This window comes from Aptenodytes patagonicus, chromosome 1 (assembly GCF_965638725.1).
Source record: "Aptenodytes patagonicus chromosome 1, bAptPat1.pri.cur, whole genome shotgun sequence".
Taxonomy (NCBI): domain Eukaryota; kingdom Metazoa; phylum Chordata; class Aves; order Sphenisciformes; family Spheniscidae; genus Aptenodytes; species Aptenodytes patagonicus.
The window spans coordinates 60,654,917-60,674,960 of record NC_134949.1 but is presented as its reverse complement, the minus strand read 5'-3'; the positions used below and the strand labels follow the sequence as shown (position 1 = coordinate 60,674,960).

The window sequence follows — 20,044 nt, the reverse complement described above, 5'->3', positions numbered from 1 at the left end:
CAAATCCCGGCTGTGCTCATAAAACTGGGTATATGGTCACAGCAGTGCACTGAAAGGATTAAATGATCATTACATGTTGCTTATGTAGGACCACAGCTGTATTACTAAAATTTCAGTATGGCCCAAGACAAGATTGGGCTGAGAAGCAAGACATAAAGACAGAAGTGATTAATTCAATTTTATAATCGGCTAGGAAGACATTAGGATAGGTCAGGTGATTGCAATACTCTCCTGCGGTATCTCTAATTCAGTGGAACATCAGTAACCCCCACATGTGTCTCGAACGCCGTTTCAAAGAGTATGAGCAGCAGTGAGTGGCCAATGCATATAATAAATAAATCAGAACATTACGAAAGCATTCAAGGAGGGAACGGAAATCAACCTAGAAATAACCTTGAGAGATTACCAAGTCCACTCCACACCACTGTTCAGGATCATCCTACTCTATCCTAACCACAACATGCCAGTCCTCAGCAGACCTCATTTTCTAAAGATGTCTCTCCTTTTCCATTATATAGTATATATAATATATATATTTAGTTTTCCACATTATACTCCATAACTTATTTTTTAAGAAGGTGGAAAATCTGGGGGAGAGCAGAAAGGATCATATAAAAGACCACCACACATTTATCACCCCATTGGTGCTACTGAAAACTGGTAATATTAACAGAGTGCAATGCACAATAGAATGAAGGAAATGACAAGTTAGAGGCAGATGCATCCTAAGCAACTGATGATTTGTTCATACAAATAAACTGTAGTATCTCTCAACCTGTGAGACACATGGAACACACCAGACAGCACATGAGGTGTCACAAGCCATATATTGTGAGGAAATATGAAAGGGATCTCAACTGGCTGAAACAAGTCTTAGCCAAAAAAGGCTGAAGGGCACAATTTAAACATTTGTTGATTCTGTGCTGGAAGACTGCCTGTTCTTTATAACCACTCCCTTACAGATGAGGCAGAATAAATCAAAATAAGAAACTACCATGGTTAGTAAAGGATGAGAAAAAAACCCAATTAAAAATGCAGGTGCAGCTGGGCTGGAATGGATTGGCACAGCTGGTAGGAAGAGAGTGACCCTGCCCATATTCTAACAGCGCATTTCACAACTCAGCAGTCCACAGATCCTTCTCAGGATAGTACTGCTAACATCAAAAGAAATGTTAGAATTCCATTTGCAAGAAGCGGATACTGAACTTACCATGGAGCATCAATCTGCTTTCATTATTTTAGCCCCATGCATTTCCCAACAAGCCACAGATTTCAGCCTTCAAACTGATGAATAATAAAAAATGAACAAACCTTGCTGCTTGTTAATGGTTTTCCTTTCCCACCCACCAGTTCAAAATCTCAGTTCTGACAATGTACCCCTGAAATACTTATTTCTCAGTTATTATTTCTCATGCTAAGATAAACTGAAAAGGCTCAGGAAATTATGTTCGCACATATTTATTGTAGCTGTATCATTTCCTTCCCCTTTTTCCCTTTATTTTTGAAGACACCAGAACAAATCCTGCTCTCACCAGTATTCCTTGAGGTTTGATATGGGACATGGATGAAGGCAGAAATTAACATCATGTAAGCTTTAGGGCTTAGATACATGGATCAGATAATGTGACTTACTGTGTATCAACTGAGCTGGAATAACTGCCTGTACATGTCCTTTTAGCTAGTCACAAATACAAAGTAAAATGTGTTAGCTAACACACTTCAGCTTGCTTTTGCAATGGTCTGGGAATGCGCATGTGTTCACGTACTGTCCTAGGGTAGTGCATGCAACTTGTCAAGCTGTTGTAACTTGCTGGTGTCTAAAAACCTACTAGGCAGATGTGATGGCTTGTCTCCCAAGCCACCTTGCAGAAAGTTATGAAGATATGTTTTGTATCTTCTCTAGTTATATTTCTTTTTTCTCTAGCCTGCAGTAGTGTTGCTGTCTCTGCCAAAGAAGAATATATTTTTATTTCCCTTTACATTGTCTCTATGATCTTGACTTAGGGCAGAAGTGATCAGGAAACCAGAACTTCAGCTGCATAGCAAATATTAATGGTTCCAAAAAGTGTTTTCATTCTGAATCAGTATAGAGAAAAGAAATTCAGAAATATTCTCTGGAAAAAATTCCCCAAATATTTTGATCTGAAGATATCAAAATAACCACATCTAAATGTACAACCCTTCTTATTTTAAATAATATCAAACAATATGGCACATAATACAGATGCATAATATATACTGTATTATTCTATTTATCTAAAAGTTCAAACAAAATAAAATCATAAGCTTTGCCCTTCCAATTTTGAACAACTAAAAATGTTTCACTCAAAACTTTCACTAAAATTTTGTTATATTAATGAATCATTGTAAGACTATGTCTAGTGTATCTAAGCATTACCAGTTTTTTCATTTAGTTATTTGCTTTTTCAAATGCATTATGAAGTTACAGAAATGAAGCACTGGCCAAAGCAATGCATGGTGTCGAGCAGGCACAATGAACGCTCTCCTTGCCCACAGTTCTCTGACCATCCATCAGCCCCAACCTGTCCCTTTGCCACTCTTCACGTCTTCCCCACAAGGCGCATGCAATTCTGCGGAAACTTTCACCAGCTTCATTTCACCTCTGATAATACCGGAATGTGAATTCAGATTTTCTGAGGAGAAAGACTAGAGTTCCCTGCCACCATGGACTTTTGTAAAAGGCAAGCATAAAAGAGTTATGTGAGTTATTCTTCCAGCAGATGAGAACACGGTGGCTACCATAATGAATTTGAATTGTTCAGCATTTTGAGCTGCCCCTTTCTTCTTCCTAAGTCTTATTATAATAAAACACTATCACTAGCAACAAAAGCTCTGTCATTGTTTTCTGCTCTGGCCCTGCAGTTATGATTAAGTGCACTCCTCTCACTCTCTGTTACTCCAGGCACAAGTTAGCTTATGAAAATGAAGCTGTCTTTCTTACTTATTCATACATCACCACTAACAGCCAGACAACAGAAAACAAGGCTATGATTCTGGCATGACCATGGTGAAAAATTATCGAGCAGGCAGAATTACAGCTGGATTGTCAGGAACGGGGCTGTATGCTGCCTGGCTGCAGGACGAGACTTCTCCAGAAGGCAGTTGCGCAGCTACAGCATTTTGCACAGTACAGCTCCCTGACAGCTCTCACATGATGAGAAGTGCTTCGCTCCTTGCAAAAACTTAGCTGTTGCTGGGAAGAGGTTTCCATGGAAAATCAGATACTTCTGAGCCTGACAACTCAATGCCTTCGATTCTGTTTTCACTACATAGATTTTTGATGGCTAACGGAGGGGAAAGCATGATCCTCTAATTCAGGCATTGAAGGGGACTCCAGATCTCATCTCAGCTCCTAGCTCAGATACTGATTTCTTGGGTGATACTGGACAGGTCACATAACAGCCTCTTGCTTGATTCTCCCTTAATAAAAATGGGGAGAACAATAACTTTTTACTCCTCTCCCATTTTGTCTGTCTCACATATTGCACGTATAAGCACTCTGAGGTAATAACTGTGTGTTAGTTTGTACTGAAAGCATAACAGCAGCTGTGTGTGGCCAGGCTGAAGCTCCATCCAGCACAGTACTGTGTCTCCAGCAGCAGGGAGTAGCAGCTGTGCAGTAATGGAGCACAACAGGGCAGCTGTATGGTGGCGCTCCTTAATAGTGGTCCTCTGGCTTCCAGTGACTTGTGGCACATGACACATCTGAAGAAGTATCACTTTTTATTTATGTTGAGCCTGGTATCTGCTAGTTTCATTTGGTGCCCAGAACAATCTTGGTGCCTGTGAACAATATTTTCCTATCATCTGCCCTGATTTTTTCCCAGTTTTAGAGAATTTTATCTTCTCTAGAGTCTTTGGTACAAAGGACCCTAACCTCAGCTCTTGCCTTGAGGTATTTTGCTATTACAAACAATCATAACAGTAGTAAAAAATTATAGGTATTACAACTATTTTCAACATCTTCTTTAGTGGAAGCCTTTTTTTTCTCTTTTTTTTTTTTTTCTTTGGTCTTAGAGACTACAGTGGCTTTCACATGACTCCACTGCAATCACAGTAAGAGCAATGGGCCCACATCAAATACTTTGGGTGAGTTGCACTTTCTGTGGTCCTCAGGACATCAGGTTGTTTCTGGAAAGGGAAAACAAAAAGGCATGTTAGAGGGGTGGGAAGGGGTGGGGTGGCGTGCCACCTTTTGATCTCCCATGGATAAAGGGTGAGCTAATAGCACAGGAGAGATCCGTTTCAGCACAGCTCTCCTGGTTGTTACATTTGCAAGGTTTAGTTGTATTTGGAATGGGCCTCCAAAGTGAAAAGCAAGTGCAAAGTATTTTTCGGCCTTTAAAAACACAAGTAGTAAGCAATTTCTACACTGTGGAGGTTATTAAAGGAGAACAGAGCAGAACTTTGTCTTGCTACTTGTAACTACTTTAACAGCCATGGTTTAGATCATTAGGAATTTAATACAGACACAAATGCTGGAGCCACAGCCAAGTACTGCCAAAGCAATGCATGTCTTCAGTGTAAGCTGAAAGAACAGGAGAAGGACTCAACAAGAATTTAAGATTCAAGCTTGGCAGGAATCAGGAGAACTGCAGAGTTCTGCTCTCAAAATGGGTAACAGAGAATAAAAAGGTGACAGGAGGGAAGAGGGGAAAAGGTACATATTCTGAATGCTGGAACATTTCTAAATTGGCCAGTACCAAGTCTGATGAACATAGTCAGCACTAGAAGAATCTATAGAGGTACAATGAAGCTGGATTATTTTCTGCATGACTTGGGAGTTAAAATCTTTCATTAATGTCCTTTCCCTCTTCTCCCCTTCTCCTGATTTCTTTTTCTTTATCTTTTAAACACCTGCATAAGACACCCTTCCTTACTGAAATGTGTGAGGACACATCCTTAGCTGGTATACATCTGTATGACTTCAGTGAAATCAGTGTACTTAGGCTGACTGATACCAGCTGAATGTGTTGCACTTCATGTTAAGTCTTGCCTGAGCGACTGACCCCTTCTCTATGGCCTTCCAGTCCCTGATCTTGCACCAGTTCATATAAAATATGTGGCTTCTAAAATCTTTTACTTCTCCTGCCACATCTCTCATCCACCTCTTCAGATCACTGTTAAGTTCAAGCTTTTCATCCTCACTATTGATGCCCTGTGCAATTCTTGCACTGTCTATATCAATTCATGTTTCTTCCTGCTCCCAGACTCACTCCTCTCTTCTACTGCCATGTCCTCTCTCATCCCTAAAAAAGACTCTGTCTTGTCATGCAACAAATGTCCTGACTTAGCTCTGAAAATATATTTCTAGCACAAAAACTCGTCAGCACTTCCCTCTAGAAAGTTTTTAGAAATTTTACCATGAATCCAGTGTAAAATATGCACATGAAATCTTGCGTGTGCACTGTAACACAAGCCTGCCTGTCCTCAGAAACACAGGATGACATTTTCTCATATGCCTGTACAGTGCAGGATACACTATGTTCAACAGAACTGAATACTTTAACCTCTTCTATGCATTTATTTCACAGGTGTGCATACACATAACAAATATATGCATTATATGTGCATGCACACATACACATGCATATACATACACACACATAATATACATGTGCATAAATATATACTGGTGTGGGGGGGTGTGTGTATAGACAGGTATAGGAAAAGGCAGCCTCTACTGTGAAGAACTTATCTTTTACATGTGGAAAAATCAAGTTTCAGGGAAAAACGCCCCCTACACAAGTTTGAATTTTTATTTGATAACTCATTTGCATCAAATATATCGCTGTTTCCCAACAGCCCTTCTTAGTGGATTAATTGCTCATAGAGAGAAACTGCATGGACAGTTATTAAGGAGCAACTTGGATGAGAAGGAGGCCAAAGAGTAGCTCACTGATGGTACTGCAGGACTGTTTCAGGAGAGGAGAAGATGGCTGCATGGGAGCATCACATTGGATAGCACACTGGTGCCAGGAGAGGAAGAAAGGAGACAGGCAGTGAACACGTGATAAGAAAGGAGGGCAGACAAGTGAAGCAGAGGTAGATACAGCAGATCAAGGGCAGGGAAAGACAAGATGGGCCAGGTTGACTCAGTGAAGGAGAAAGGAGCTAGTGAAAGGAATAAAGGAAGACACTAGCAACGCTGGAACAAGGATCTAAAGCAATGGTATCAGTTGACTTCTGGATGTACTCAGAGGTGGTGATGTGGCCAGGGCAAAAGAAGTTACAGCAACTTGGGCTGTAAGAATAACTCAGCAAGAGCCTGTACAGAAAGAAACATGACAAGTGCTCTGCAGATGGTAGGAGGGAGGATTCAAAAGGCACAATCATACACAAAAGGTGATCAAGAGGATGAATATATACAGAATTGGATTGAGAAAGGTTGGGGTAAAGAGCTAAATCTGTGATTCATCTTCATAAGGGAAGGTGAAAGAATGAAATCAATCAAAAGAAGAGAATATATTGGGTTTTCGTGCATCTTCTCCTCTCCTCCAAAGAGCTCGTTAGAAAATGAAGAGGACACTGAGGAGTCCAGCAAACGACAGCAAAGCTAGCAAATCTATCATTAATGTTTGCAGCACTTTCATCTGCAGAATTTCAGGGAAATGGATTCTCAGCAGCCAAGCACAAGAGAGTAAGCGTAGAAAAAACTTTCACTTTGGAACAAAACTTTTTGAGGTTTTCTGTGACAATGGCAAGGCTTTGTGCACCCATGACAACAGGGCTCCTGTGTTGCCAGCAACTTCAGAGGTCGAAGATGTTACAATTTGGACATGCATAGAAGTTTTTGTTTGTTTTCTACCTGGCAGGAAAGGATATGCCTGACACATTGCAGGAAAAGTGCTCTAGCATGGAGTCTGGGGAAGAATGAGCCTGACCACTGAAACAGTTGTGAAATTGTAAGCTAGACCAGAAGGGATGCCCATACCAGCTTCACGTGCTGCTGAGCCTGTCCTTCCTCACCTCAGTTATTATGTCACTGTTTATAGCACAAAATGTCCCAGCAGCAGAACTGACATCTAATTAACAGCAAGAGGAGACTTGACATAAACCCTTTCTCAGGTGATAGGTATTCTCTCCTAACCAGGCTGCAGGAGGTCAGCGAGATGTACTTGTTGCTCTGACTACACACCTCACTTTTTTATTCACACCAATGGCCGCTTAAAGATTGTGTGCCCCGATACTGCTTTTTCCTCATCATGGTCTTCTTTTTAATTTTTAATTTATTCAATATAAAATCCCACACTCTTACAAAATCGAAAACTTCTTGTTCAGAAAGCAGCAAAAAGTCCCTGTAAACACAGTGAATTCCAATCCACTAGTTCTAATATTCAGGCATTGGTCTGAGAGAAAAGATATTTTTAAATGACTATGCTCAGTGTTTCAGGAACATACAAGCTATTAAATCCATGGCTTGAATTTGTGCTATGCAGGAATACATGATCACTGAACAAAAAATGCTTTCTTCTTTGCTGCCAAAGATAATGCAATAAAACTGTCTTGGTGGAGTGTGTGAAGAGCATGAAAGTAACTGTCCACGCACCATGACTCTGCCTGTCGCAACTGTATCCATTTTATAAACGGGATAAGGTCCTGGTATGCACATTTTGGTCGGCACAAACCCCATCTGTGAAATGCATCTCAGTAATGGGGAGCTGAGCAGCAGGCTGCAATGTGTAATCAGTAATCTAACCCTTATGCAATGCCTTTCATTAGCAGCGCTTTACAAAGGAAAGGAGAGACCGCCTTACAGCAGGAGAAACTGAGGCACATGGTGATGGAGCGACCTTTCCAAGGTCACCAGGGAGGCGAATGGTCGTTGGTGATCTATGAACAGGTGCCAGGACTTGTGAGACCCAGAGCACTGCTCTTAAATACTGAGAGACACCATCCTTTTTAGTAGCCTACTGCCGAAGCTGCCACTGCCACTCAGTAATCATTTAGAAATTCCCACTCATTCCCATACAGAATAAGAGATGCTTCTGTCTGATACGACAAAATAGCGGCTGTACCAGAAGCCTCATGCTTTAGTGATGAGCTCAAGAGTCTTGGGATCTGTTCCTCGTTCTAATGTTGACCGGCTGTGCAATCACAGACGGGTCACCTCTTTGTTGAGCTTCAGCCTCTCTAAGTAGGGCATGATTCTGCGGTCAGGCTAAATAGTGGATGTGCATATAAGAAGAAAAGAACAACCTGGAGAACAGAATGGAAAATTTTATCCTGACACAATGTTGCAAGTTATTTTGTCAGCAAGAGATAGAACACCGCATATATCTAACAAACATGCAGAGAACCGCTCTTAAATTTGAACACAACCATTCCTTCTCTGTGTCCTTCTCTGTCTTTTAACCTGTACCTTGGAAACAACCGGATTTATAGGGCAAAGTGGTTGAGACGTTCTCTTGCTGAAAATGTGTCTACTCATAAACTCAACTTGAAATCATATATAGCATTGACTCAGTTTTGCCAGCACGTAAGAACTCTGTCCCATACTGCAGAGTCAAGACTGGCACAAAGATAAAATTATGAAGCCGCCACTCACGCAGTACCTTGAGCTCCAAGGTTGAACAGTACGGTATGTCTCATGGATTGCTAGTAAACATCAGTTACTATTTACTTTATCTGTTTTCAGCTGTTTACTACATGTATGACACATTTTGCTAGCATGACAGTGAAGTGGTTAATACTCCTGATGGAGAATCCAGTAAGGCTTAGAAAAAGCAGTAAGAAAAAACAATTCTTCAGTCTTTTGCAGATCAAAGTTTGTGGATAGTTCCAGAGGTTTTAGGGTGTTTAACTAAAGTCCACCTCAGCACTGACATTTCCCTTTTTTTCCTGTTTATTAGCTTAGCACTGAGTGATACCTGTTGTTCTGAAGAGAACCTCAGAGCAAAGAGGAAGAAGGCTGTCTCAACTGAGTAAAGGGATAAAATCAAGTGTTATGAAAATCAGCTTAAGCTCCTTCTCTCTCTCTCTTGTTTAATCATTCAGTTAGTGTAGGTCTCGCTTTAATTGAGACAAACAGATGAAAAATGTGAGCCCAATAGTACACAGAGAGTGCAGAATTTATGAGACAGCCCTGAGCCAGAGAGACGTTAAAGTGTTACAAAAGAGTTAAAGTCTAAAAGCAAAGAGGTGGGAGACTAGCAGAAGGTGCCAGTTTCATTAAGTAGATATGTTGATGATAATGGGAAGAAAGGGCAAGACTTGCTGTCCACTGAAACACAACAACTCCCATAATATATTCTGCACATCATATTGTTCAGGCCTCTAATATTTCATTCATTGATTTTATTGTCAAATGAAAAGGCGCTTGTTCCAAGTGGCATTCAGTGAGACAGATGGGGAGAGACCCAGACTTCATTACTGGGAGTTTGCTCTCTGGATAATGTTGACATTATATGGGTAAAAAGCAAAAATAGTGCAAAAGTCTACCAGCCCTAATGTTTAGAAAAGTCTCTTTGGTTCTCTTCCTGGAAGCTGAAGGGCTTTTCACCTGGTCAGACTGCAGCCTGCCTCACATGTCATCTGCATCTGTGAAAAAGTGTCACTCATGCTTCTCACACAGGTGCTTTGAGATAAGCTCTGTTAGTCTAGGATTCAACTTTCATGTTGACTGCTGTTTTCTGCTGTAGGAAGAGAGAAGATCAGAAGAGAAGTCTATGAACTATTAAACTTTCTGGCATCCAGTTTTAAGGAAATATTCTGCATAGTGCTTACAAAACAGAGAGGACATACATTTATGTATTCAACTGAGTCTGTTCTCTTTAGTCTCAGTAGCAAGTATCATCAGAGAAACCTTGAAGTGTGTTTACTGACACTCAATAGTTACAAGTGGTTGCACCAAATGAGAGGCAAAGAAGAGCTCAGAGCTCCTTTTAGCCACAGAAATAAATGTACAGAAAAGCCAAACACCAGAAAGAAGGAAATGCACATCTGTATGGGAGTTCAAAAAGCACCCCGGAACAACCTGCCTGTTGCCAAATCCACCTAGCAGAGGCTAAGAGAATATTGAAACAGTGTTGGTGAGAAAAAGCACTCCAAACCTTGCTCTCTTTGGAAAGAACTAAAGGAGGAAAATGCAAAAAGTAAAAGCAGTTTCTGGAAGAAAATCCAGAACTTCCCCTCTTAGAGAAGTATCCTCTTCAGTGAATGACTGGGTTATGATCATTCCTGCTTATTCTCCTTCCCTTTCTAGCCTCATTAATTTTGCATTCCTGGTGCATGGCAGCATGGCCTCACCTCACCAGAAGCTGCCTGCAGCCAGATGTTACAGATACTTTTTTAAGCTATCGGAGAAGTTGGTTCAAACCCTTACAGGCTAAAGAATAACCTGCAAGCAGGCCCTCCCTTTTCTGTCCGTGTGCTCCTTCCCCTACATTAGTATGTAAAATGTAGCACTAGCACCCCACAAACTCTCCTTCATACTCTTCCCCTGTAATTAGGCCAATTTGTTTGGGCCTTCTGAAAGGTTAGGTGCTGGAGTCAAGAATCAAAATGGATTTAGGCTGAAAATAGCTGGTGGTTGTCTGGCTTGACCAAAATGACAGCATCCGTAGGGAGGCACAGCAGCAGAACTTGAAGTGCCTGTGTGTTGTGGTTAAAAACAAGGTGCCTATCAGCAGCTTGGAAAAACTTTTGTGAACTGCTTTGGTAGTTACGTTTATAAACTCCACCTAGGTTTAAATTTAAACAACAGTGTCCCTTTGTTAATCTGAGCCTAATTTAACTGTTTTTTAGTGATTTTTATAGCAAGGTTTAGGGTGCAAGCTTTCCTTCAAAAATACTGAAGAGAAGAATCAAAATGATCAGCTCAAATACTGAAAATGTCTAGATAAGATAAACCATACTTCCACAATAAAACAAGAAAGAGGCATGAAAGTATTAAGAATTCTGAGGACATCAAAATGCAGTAAGCCAGCTGTGCAACCACTGCAGGAAAGCATGCAAAGGGCAGGAAGTTATGGTATCAGTTAATCCCCTCAATCTCTACTAATGCATGAAGTGTAAGCAACATTTCTTTTATGAAGCAGTAAAACGCTGTTACGAGTTTTGAATCTATCTTGCATCTCAATGAATTCTGTAATCAAAAGTCTAAGAACAGCAAGTCAAATATGAGTACATTTCCCTTTACCTATTTTCCTCTTCACCTGTCCAGGGACAAGATGGAAAACAATATAAAAGTTGAAAGCTGTAAAATGGCCTTGGCTAACTCACTCCCTCATAACCACAGGTGTTAGATGACACACTGTACTTGCTCTTAAAAAGGGAACAAACATATGAGATAAATAAGATAAAGAAAATTATCCACAACCTATCTGTACCATAAGCCGCTTCTGCATAAAAAAAGGTATTACAAAACAAAGGGCTTCACTCTGTCTTCCTTTGGGAGAAAAAAAAAAAGAAATCCCTCACCCACCAGATGATCACAAGACAGACCCTTTATTGGCTCGTAGTTCCATGTAGTGGAAACTGATGTCACCTTTTTGTCAGTCATGCTGCAGATCTATTAAGCACCATAATAAATACAAATTACAATAGAAACATGTTTAATACTTTAGCAAATTAAAAATGGATTGCCTTTCAAGTACTGAAAAATAGCAACAAATCAATATGCATTTGCAGATCCGAAAGGTATTAAGTAGATGACAATTTTGGCTGTGTATTGGGAAGATCAGCAAGACCCAGTTAAATCTAGTGATGAAATCTTGGCTTCCGTTGGACTTAACACTGTGAGAATTAATTCAGACCTCAGTCACTCAAATGCTGTAGAAGCAAGCACACTAATTTGAGAAATTATCACCCCATAGCAGGAGCTACTGCCTACCTAGTTCATCTCAGTGTACAGCCATCTGGATTAGCTGCAGCCCTCTTCACTGGCCCTCTATAATGGCTGTATGGAGAGTGAGAGGGACAATAAGTCCCCATAAAATCTGTTAATGCAGCTCATGGAAAAGTAACGAAGAGATGATGGCAATAATTTCTTAAATCACTCCAAGCAAAATTGTCAGAACATCAGTTTATGCCTCCAAAAGCATCCAGTAAATGGGACATTTACAGTTAATCTGTTCTAATCTCTAGAAAAGGTAAATCCTTTGTTAGCTCTGAGGACAGATTCTATAAACCTGGTAGATTTGTGACAGTCTCCCTTCAGTATCTTACTTTAGCTTCCACCTCTGCCGTTTTAAAAGGCGAAACTGATCTTCTTTCTCTAGGATTCTTTCCTGGAGGTGCACAAATATTGTACTCACTCATAAAATCCAACTGTATAGTCCCAAACAGACAGACCTGCCTAGGATTTACTCTTCACAAAAAAAAGGTAGTGCAGGTGGCTCCGAATAACTCTTGTGAAATCATCTGTGCACAGATTTTTCTTTTCAAATGCACTCTAATTAACTCTTATTTTAGTCCACCCAGTTCCAGCCTCCTTCTATTACAGTGACTTAAGCATCCCCCTGGGGCATTTCTTAACTCCCCACTTCATTAGCGCTACTTTTAGCCTGGACTTACACTTGTTCCCTATCATGCCCTAAGAGTTTTCAGAAATGAACTTCTTTTACACAAGATTATTTTATTTCTAATTTGTATGATTTTGTTTCTGTGTTCAGTGGTGTAAAATATGGATTGTCAACAGTGCTTTGTAAATTGGCATAAGAAATGTAGGGATCATTTTCAATGGTACATACATACTCAAAACAAAAAGAAAGTAAAAGAACACAACACCCCCTCTACAACACGTGAAATGCCAGTTTCTTTCCTTCTAGAATAAGATGTGACCTTCCAACTGAATTTAAAGCTCTTATTCTGTCATTTAGGCTCAGCCAATTAATTGCACGAGGAAACAAACTCCAAGGCATAGATCAAATTCTAGGACAGCTTTCCATTTGTTATCACATGAAGAAGAACTCAGCTCCTGCCTTTCCATGAAAGGAAAATAAACAATTTCCCATTTAAGCTTATAAGATCAATGCTGCAAGAAGAGAAATGTGTGAGTATGCATGCACTGAAGGAAAGGAAGATTTATGTAAGATGTGACTTAAGACACAAAGGCATTAAAAAGAGATCATTATCTGTTTTGGAGGTGGAGAAAAGAACTTTATATCATTATCAGATTCTGATCAGCTCTAGAAACTGAAAAGTACTAATGCTATTTCATTTCACGACAGATGGGAAGGTTCACCCCTCAGGAAGACTGAATGAGGGCTGACTCAACAGCAATCATAAATTACTAACTAATTTGAAGGATTTCCCCCCTCCTCTTTTTCTCCAAGTCCTCTAAGCTAATTTTGTAGCTAATGCAAGGACAGATCTGAGGAACTAATTATCAAGCAGGTACGACAGGATTAAGTAAATGCTCTATGACAAGACAATGCTGGGCTTCTCTAACTGAACCACTACATAAATTATTTGTGGTCAGGATTAAAGTATTTAATTAAATCATCTTTGTGTAGATGAAACATGAAAATTATTTTTTAAATTGCTGCAAGAGAGAAAAAAACTTCCCTTCGTTTGCTTCTTACAATCTATTATTGAGTCTGTAGTTCAAAAAACAAAATGATCAAAACAGCAGTGACTCATTGGCAAGAGCATTAGGATAAATCAACGTACCTTGAAAGTTATCTCCTTGCATACTCTTCTCCCCCAACCAAGATGATTGCACTGTTATGCAAATGTGTTACTGGAACAAGGACAGCTTCCAGACCAGAAAGGTAGTGTCCCTCCGTGGTCTGAGTGGTTTACACACAGGAATTCTCCTTAATGTAAAGTTGTCAGTCACTTCAGTGAGCTCTTACTAAACATTAGCAGTCTGCTAGCAGACTCTGAGAGAGAAAAGGGATTGTCAATTTTTTGCTTTACACAAACAATAGTGGGAAGTAAGGAAAGGCTTGTTATTTAAGAAAAGAAGCAGCATGTGTAGAACAAAGGGTTTTTTGACCCCTGAGAACAACAAAGGGAAAAAACCCCACAAATTTAAGACATAGTTCTTCCTCCTGAGATTTATTTTCTGCAGTACCAGAAGGGAGAACCAACATTGCGGATAGAGTTGCTCAGTTAAGGTCAGTAGGTCCAAAACATCCTCTGCCTCTCTTATTGCCCACATCAGCAACTGTGAGACACAGCTAGCCTAGGACAGGAGAACTGGGAGAGACGTATCTAGAATTTTATGGACTGTACTGAAGAACATCTGAAGTCGTGGCTGAGCTGCAGCAGAGAGAAATTTCTTCACTTCCACAAAAACGTTTTTTGAAGTCACATTTAGCAAACTGTTCTGAGAAATGAACATCTGGGCTTGATTTGCCTCCATTTGGCTGCAGAATTGAATGAAATAATCTAGTTGGTGGATAAAATGCAACGATTTGGACTTAATTCTCTAGCCACTGTCAACTAGGATGGAAGGACTTCAAGCTATTTCTTGTTATTTGGACTAGTGTCTTGGCTGGAAGAAAACCCAGTGGGGACAAACTGAGTTGGTTGTTAATACAAATCCTTAATATCTCCCTTCAGAAGATAAAGGTGTTGCCATTTTTCATACTGGATGTCTACTTCTTATTGCAGAAAGCAAATCAATCCTTTTCCGTTTTTTCTTTTAATTTCAAGCCGTAACAAAAAGTAGAAAAAAATAATAATTCGTACAAAATCATTACAGATGCATCAAATACCAAAGTACTGAGAATTGATTTTTAGGTCTAACAAACCTTGTCAGAGTCCCTTTAAATGACAGCTAAGGGGGAAAACCTACCTCCAGTTAAACTTTATTATTCCCTTTGCTGTATGGAAAGTAAAATAAATAATTTTCTGAAGGGGAAAAGAAAGCAAGCTAGATAAAAAAAATATTATAAATTTTTATTATTATTATTTCTTCCCAAATCTACTGTTTGGGAAACAACATATGTATTCTTTGTTCTCAAGAATAGCAAAAGCAGGTAACAAATGTTCTATGCGAATAGTTATTAAATGGAAAGTCTATGTGAATATATGTGCAATAAAAACCATGACCTAACATTCAGTAATTTCAGTGAGCTTTGGATCACACAACTATACACATGCACATGTGCATATGTAGCAGAAGCTAGGTGAACACTGCTGAACAATGTAACAAAGAAAGCAGCTTCTTATAATAATCCTAATAATTTCTGGGTATACTCTATCAGTAAGTCACTGTGAATGAGAGAGAAACTAACACAATAAATATGCCTGCAACTGTATCATGTACCAATGCGGGAAAAAAAATGGAAACAAGCATATGGAACTGCTAATGGAAATGAATTGAATTCTATATAAGGATTATAGAGCGGAGGTCTGAAGTAAGCTATAAGGTATATGATACTGCACATTTTAAAATGTTTCCACAGTATAATCCAAACATGATTTAAACTCCTACAGCAGCTTTCATAAGAAGTTTGATGTATTTCTTCTGGACCACTTAACAATCATGAGCTGCTGCTTTATTTCCTTTCCCATCATTACTTACTGTCAATAAATGTGTGTGTGTTAAATTTAATTTTTCTCTTTTGTAATTAGTCTGGGTCTACCTGCCTGACGTATTAATGATTCTACAATCTCACATTTGTGACATCAAATGATTTCCATGGTGACAGATTGAGATACATTCCTGAATGAGACTGGTAAGTGGGTCATATTTGACTGGAAAGGGGAGAAAAAACCCAGCCCTCCTTTATATATACTTGCTTTGGTTAAGCTAATCAGTAATTAAGGGAAGACAGAGTCTAAGAAGAAAGTCCAAAATGGTACAGTTAAATTTGCTTGGGAGCTGATAACCACAGAGGCTTGTAAAAAAGTTTTTCAGGTTATTGTGGGTAATGGAGATTTTCAGAATATGTCAATCACTTTTTTGAAGACTGAATAATTTGATTCAGAACTTCAGACTTAGTTCAGTACATAACTTAGTTCAATCATTTTTTATTTTGTTTATAGTGGACTGTTCTGTAGAATATGCCACTTTATAGGCATGTTGCAGCAGCTTTGCATTAAGTTCAATCTAGCTTTGACACTACAAAATCTCTGGTCCTTGTCCCTTTGCACAAGGAATTTGCTCTCTTCTCAGGTTTATTTCCATTTACCAACTTCAATTTGTACTGTAGACCATACTTGAAAAATGAAACTGTATCGCATGGATCTGGATCTGGATTAAAATTTTATGTGTTCTGCTCCACGGGCACCTGTGTCCTTGGATGCTATCTGTCAAGGGTGCTCCAGTGAACACCAGCACCATCGAGCCCTCAAAATACAGCACTGCTGGCTTTGAAGGGCCAGCATCTAAGACCAGGTGGTCTTAGATGTCAGCAATAGCAGCTGCTGTCGTTCCTCATAAAACGGATTCAGTGGTGTGAGGCAGCGTAGCAGGGAACGAAGACCCTCCATTTACACACATTGATGTGAAGGAGTCAATATAGAGATACGGTAAGCAGGTATGACTCCTTTTATATCAAATGGAGCCATTCCAACTTGTAGCAGGTCAGAATTTGGCTCGCTAAATTTATACTACAGAAGAATGAAGCATTTTTCATATATTTTCTCATAAAAACACCGGCTGTTGGCTTTGCTGCTGATTAACAACCTCCCACTTTCCCATTCTGGGCAACTTGGTGAGGAAAGCTGTCAGACCAAGAACAGGATCGCTGGCAAGCCATCCCCTGGCCCAGGCACGCTCCGTAGAGCACGCGGCTGTGTAGGAGAGGCTTTGCCATTTGGGAAACTGGGCTTCATGAATTCTAATCCATAGCAGCCCAAGTTTAGTTCCTTAGAAGAGCAAGCTAAATTAAAACTAACAACTTTCCCAAATGCAAAGGGATCCAACCACTACTTTTTAAATGATACCAGGATGGCATAGCAGGATGTGTAAATTGCTGCTCGGTCGCTGTAAGAGTACATTTAATTTGATGCTTTCACGGGAAGAAATTCTGAGAGAAGAAAGTACCAGAATCATGTGTGGCACTATGTTGAAATTCACAGAAGACAGTATTTGCCCTCTATAGTGTCTGACAGTTATCGTTCAGGAGTGCACACAATAGCATCTGAGCAACTACAATGAAACCAGACAGCCATAACTTCACGTATTCACAGTAAATCTTGCACAATTATTCCACTGAGACTAAATGTGAGATAAATCAGAGGGAACTGTGAATTCCCAGTGTAAAAAGGGCTCAGTGTGGAAAATCTTTAGTCCTATGGACAATTTGTTTGTACAGGGGTAGCTTATCCAGTGCTCTGCAGTGCTAGATGTTGTACAAATACACAGCTTGTAATGACTAGTCAAGACAGACAATGGGAAGGAGAAAGGAGATGATAGTTTTGACTGCCACAAACAGGACCCAGGACTGCAGAGGCAGTAAAGTGCCTGTGTACGACTGTGGCAGAGCCGAGAAGCAGAGCCCAGATCCCTGCTGTTCCACTCGGTGGAACTGCTCTTCTTGTTCTCAGTCCTGCTACGGATTTTTAACAACTTATTTCACGAGCAACGAAGTTTGCCAATACGCTGACAACACTAATGTGCATAAATCGCTAACCTTTTTTCTTGTTTCAACAGAAGAGTCTAAATAGTTGTTAAGATTGCAAATCAGTTCAGCTCTGCTTGAAGGATTAAGTTTTCAGATCTTTTGTAAATCAGAGAATTTGAAAGGTTAAAAAAAAAAAAGACAGATATAGAATGTTTTCCCAGAGGGTCTGAAGTAACTCCCCAGCAATGTTGCTTTCAACTCCAAGTTCTGCTAACCAAGTGGCAAAGGAAAAGCTCTCTACACCAACTTATTCACGTCAGACATGACCTTGGGAAATGTTTTGTAACATGTCAGGACGCAAAGAATATATAATTCAGTAATTAGCAAGAATGCAGAAAGATTATACTCATGTTTTATATGTATTGGTGGGTAGACAAACAAAGGAGGGACAGCAAACAGGAATATTGAAATCATAGCAGGCTGGACAGTCAGTTTGATGAGAGTAGTTAAGAAGATTAATGTATACTCTAAACTGAACTCCCCCAGTCGGCCAGTGCTCAATAATTTAAAAGACAATGCCAGAGTCTTCATTTCAAGGTGACAGAAAATTCTGATGATGAAGGAGGTAGCTGAAAACTTACTTTTAATTAAAAAGCAAACAGGCTGAAGCTCCCATGTGCCTAACAGGAAGTAATACCATTTAGGAAACAGTGGGGAGGGATTACTATTTACATAGTTCATTTTATTAAAGAACTCAAAGAGAACCAGTAACAACTTTTCTGCCCTAGTACCCTTAATAATATAAGATGATTACTCATTGACTTAATGAGAAAAAGTTTGAGGCTAAAGAGAAAGCAATTAAACTGACAGATCTATTGCTACCAAGAACAGATACCCACAAAATGCAGAGTTAGGATGCATTAAATGACCAGAATAATTCATGAACATTCCAAGGAAGGTGAATAAATGGGTGACAAAGCTCACATCTTTTATGTGATACAAATAGGTAGACAGGTGACAAGCAAATCAATAGGTGCATGTTCAGATGGACACAGAGGTGACATATTCATAACATTCATTTAAAAAAAAAGATCAAAATTATTATACTAACAGTTTATGACACGTGAGAGCTCAGAAATTGGGCAAAAGAGGCCAGATTAAAACTCAGTTTCTACGGAAGCCGGAGGTTTCCAGTTAGCTCCACTCTCTTGGTACAAACACTTTTAACCTGCTGAAGTTTAGTTACGAAACTATTTTAGTGTTAAGAATTTATGAGTTGTGGGCAAGAGTTTTTTCTTCTAGGGATCATTGAGCTCTGTAGACTCAGGCATGCATCATCTGCCACAGCACATGCCAGTGGGGAGCAGCAGTTCATCATGGTCCCCTGTGACGTTTTGCTGACTGCTCCACCTTTTTCCCAATGCTAAACTCAATGATCTTAAACTTCAGCTTAAATTTCAGCATCAAAGGGCTAATAGGAAGTTAGTACATCACATCTTCTCCTCTGCACTTGGAAAGACCGCATTTGGCAGATACTGTTCAATGAGGGGGATAAAAGAGGATGCTGGTGGAGAGCAACACTTGGCCCTGAATCTATTAGCCAGGACAGGCTCAGACATTATCAACCCTAACTCAATACTGTATCTCAGTGCATCATCATTTTCAATCTTGCTGAAGTCAATGAGACTACTCATGAGTTTTTACACTTCAGCCTATGATTAAGTACTTCACTAAATAAGGTCATTAAATTTAAATTGTAGATGCTTGCTAGGTACTCCTGAAGGTTGTTCTCTCACCTGCAACATATTCCCTTCAGGCTCATGGCTGGCAAAACAAGTGGCAAAATAACATCCCAATCTGCATGTCAGCAATCCTCCCACTAAACTTAAGACATGGGAAATTGATTGATTCAGGAGGGAGCTGTGTTTACCCTACTGCTGATGTAGGGAAGAACAGCAGCATGTTATGGCTCTCAGAAAAGGATGAGGTACACAGAAAAGGAAAAATGTATGAACCTGGCATACTGCAGTGTCTTGCAGAGAGATATCAGTTTGTTTGAGTAGCAGAAGCCATACAACTGTGTTAATGCAGCATTTTGCCACTGTGTATTTTTGCCACTTCTCAGTAGGACTAATCAGCCCAACACAGTACTTCGCTAGTGCCGTTAACTAGCTCAGGTACACGTGCATGTGTTGGCCCCCATAGAGACATATCCTAAAGGATTAGCACAGCACGTCCAGAAGCTATCAAGCTATTTTCACTTCTCTCTCTGTTCAGTGTGTACACCTCAAAGCAGCCCTCTACCCTGCTTCCTACTCCCAAACAGGCTATCAATCATGCTGAAGTGTATGCTAAAGCCATAATGCGGATAACAGACCATTAAAAGCTCAAATGAGACTGCTGAACACAATTCATTAATCATAGCACAATCTAATCTTGAACCAGGAGCTACAGCTTTGGCAGGCTGGTAATGGAAGGCTTCTTTCTACCCATTTCTAGTGACTCGGAAAGGGAGAATGGCTCCTGAGCTGGTTGCCTTAAACCTTTTGCCCTTCCTC

The 20,044-nt window shown here is 39.9% G+C and overlaps 1 protein-coding gene across 4 annotated transcripts in view; it reads right to left on the bottom strand.

The window, feature by feature from the left end:
• The window catches only part of LARGE1 (LARGE xylosyl- and glucuronyltransferase 1), a 309,728-nt gene that overhangs the window by 75,142 nt on the left and 214,542 nt on the right, over positions 1–20,044 (bottom strand). The gene's annotated exons all lie outside the window — the stretch shown is intronic.